Source organism: Sardina pilchardus, chromosome 21 (assembly GCF_963854185.1).
Source record: "Sardina pilchardus chromosome 21, fSarPil1.1, whole genome shotgun sequence".
Lineage (NCBI taxonomy): Eukaryota > Metazoa > Chordata > Actinopteri > Clupeiformes > Clupeidae > Sardina > Sardina pilchardus.
This window is the reverse complement of record NC_085014.1, coordinates 7,412,183-7,415,217: the sequence shown is the minus strand read 5'-3', so window position 1 is coordinate 7,415,217 and position 3,035 is coordinate 7,412,183. Positions and strand designations below refer to the sequence as shown.

The 3,035-nt window shown below is 40.3% G+C and overlaps 1 long non-coding RNA gene across 1 annotated transcript; it reads right to left on the bottom strand.

The window, feature by feature from the left end:
• Positions 1-458: 458 nt before the first annotated feature.
• On the bottom strand, positions 459-2,418 carry LOC134068998 (uncharacterized). The gene is made up of 3 exons (XR_009936745.1): positions 2,284-2,418; positions 1,273-1,320; positions 459-718 (listed from the first exon to the last, which is right to left on the bottom strand). It is a non-coding gene; the product is annotated as an uncharacterized LOC134068998 (long non-coding RNA).
• Positions 2,419-3,035: the final 617 nt, after the last annotated feature.

The following is a 3,035-nucleotide window of genomic DNA, read 5'->3' as shown; positions in this document are numbered from 1 at the left end:
ATCAATGCAGTCAATCAGTTAATTTGTTTATTTTAAGGAATAGCCTAAATATGGCCACCACACAGCCTTAGTAATATTTTCAGATTAAGCCATAAACATATGTAAATACATTAACAAAGAACGATAAATAACAGCCAAAATGTTAAAAGAGTGTATGTTAAAGTTAAGTTTGTTCAACAGTTCGTTCAGGACACCCACTGTTTCGATAACATTGTAACTCAATACGCAATCATCTGTTTCAAGAAAGCACTTAGAACAGCATAAAAAGGATGACTGATACATTTTGAGTTTTCAATTTGTTTATTACATTTTCAATGTGTGGAACAAGTAGGCTATGTTTTAACAACATCAAGAACAGGAATACACACAGAAAAGGCTTAAGGGAGATGTGGTGAGACTGCAATATAAAAAGGAGGGTTAACACTCATTTATATTTTCAAAGACATTCTGAAAAACATTTCAGATTCCCAAATCTGAACAACCGTACCGTGTGTACAACTAAGACATTAATGTGCAAAGGATGCTGGACATGCACACCTACAGTACAAGAAGGTTAACTGAGGAAGATGTAGCACATTTGGCTGGAGGTGTGACAGGAGGTGTTGGAGATGCTGAGGTTGGACGGGTCCCTTCGTTTGGACCTAAACCATAAAAAATGACCTTCTCTGATAATTTCAGTCAATACTACACACCCGTCTTGTCCTCTGCATCCTTGGTCCTAGGCAAGAATAGGCACAGTGGAAAATGGAGAGAGCAGGTAAAAGTCAGTGTATACTTGGTACAATACATTCACAGATGCCACATCAAGGTATTAGCATAAACAAAAGCAAAAGGCCAGCAAGAGTTTTACATACACGGCTGACCCCTTCAAGGTTGGTTGGGGGTGCCACACCTTATAACTTTTATAACACCAATGATTCCCAACAATATCTTTCATGGCTATTTTGAGAATAAAAAGCTGACAGGCTATAAGAAATCACTGCACTTTAGCCATTGCATTCATCAACACAAGGAGACTTTTCTTATTGTAATAAGAACAATACTGAGGGTAATCAGTAACTGACTTTGTGAGGAATGCCAGCATGCTGTACAGACAACAATTGGGATTGATTACAGTATACCCACTACAGCTAACTAGACTAGGCTACATCATTGCAAACATTGTTCTTATTCTATGGATGGACCTAATTCTGCCCTTAGATTAACCTACACTTTTCAGTTATCCATACAAGGTAAAAAAAAATAAAAAATAAAATATTATAGCCTACTTACAAGGACCACTTAATTGAAGACAATGTCTTGTCACATCACTTTCAGCATCTGCAAGATAGTCATTGCAATCAAAATTATTCCATCAAAAACATCGACCTGCTGTGGTGATATAGACCTCAGAAATGTACATTCAATGTAGTATTGACTGCAACCTGACATCCAACAGCAGTTGAGACAAAAATAAGTACTGCACTGTACACGCGCCCCTATCCCAAGCTCTAGTCTCGTGCCACTGTCCCGACTCCGGAGTTGGAACAGTAGTGGCACTAGGGGCATGACTGGACAGTTAGGCAAGTGACACACGGCAGGAGAGTATAGTACAGTTTTTGCTTCTACAGCTCCCCTGGCCTGAAGTTCATAATTGAAATTTCTGTTGTGAAGAGATGTACCCGAGTTCATATCATGCTCTCTGATCACAAGTTTAGCTTCAGGTTCACTTCATAGTGCCATGAAACATTCCATCTAGCAAGCTAACAAGCTAGATCAGGTCTAAATGAAATGTCATCCCATTAATTAGTTCCACTGTTCATCTGAAGAACAACTTAATCACAAACTCGTTGATAACGAGCACATCTGATGCCATTGCATGCATTAAGATCACGTTACTGTTCCCCCTTCATTGCATTTCGAATGTGCGTGAGCTGACTAGCTAACATTAGCTAACGCCATCAGGTTCAGCAAATAGGATTATAAATGTCATACAAACTCCTTGATAACCCCATATATTATCTAACGTTGCTCTACTACAGTAGCGTAACCAAGTGTGATATGTCTGACATTCCTTATTGATATAGGAACATTACATTTAAGCTAGCCTCCCTCCACGTCTAAGGTTAGCTTGGTAGGCTAACGTAACGTTATGCTCTGAAATTTCGGTCATAACTAAGATACAAAAATAACAGTTAAACGAGCAGCACAAACAACTCGAATAACACTACGAGTACATACTGGTACAGTTGATATAGGAAATATATAACAATTTCAAAAAAGGTCGTGCTTTCGTTTACTTACCGCTGACAAAGTTAGGCAGACTCCAATGGAAGTGAATGAGGCAAACTCCGCGAATGTCACTGTTAAGAACTGTTGAGCTCTCCATAACGCGGAAGTAGCCTGAAAAAACGTCCGCCATTGTTTCCTATGGAGGTCTATGGGAGTGTCGCCACTCTGTTATATCTACCGCTCTGGCTGTAACTAGCTGTTGTGGAACAGGTGTGGTAATGAGCACTGTAGCTAGCTGCTGTGGAACAGGTGTGGTAATCACCACTGTAGCTAGCTGCTGTGGAACAGGTGTGGAAATCAGCAATGTAGCTAGCTGTTGTGGAACAGGTGTGGTAATGCTAGCTGTATCTAGCTGTTGTGGAACAGGTGTGGTACAGTAATGCTAGCTGTAGCTAGCTGTTGCATGCCCCCAAGGTTAGTCCCACTAGACATATGTGAGGCAGGGAGAGAATTGCAGAGAACTGGGGCAGTGAAGAAGGAGGTATGAATGGTGGCTTGAAGTCACCTTAGGACAACAGTATGACAGAACTGGGACAGTCAGAGAGAGACAGTGAAACGTAATATGAGGCAGAGACTGAGAGAGAGAGAGATTCTATTCAACATTTTTGTGTATGTAATAATATGTGTATATAGGGCGCGCGCGTGTGTGTGTGTGTGTGTGTGTGTGTGTGTGTGTAATTGAGTTTTGCCAATTATGTTACCCGAAACATTCATGCCAATAAAGCTTTCTTTAATTGAACTGAATTGAAACAAAGAGAGAGAGA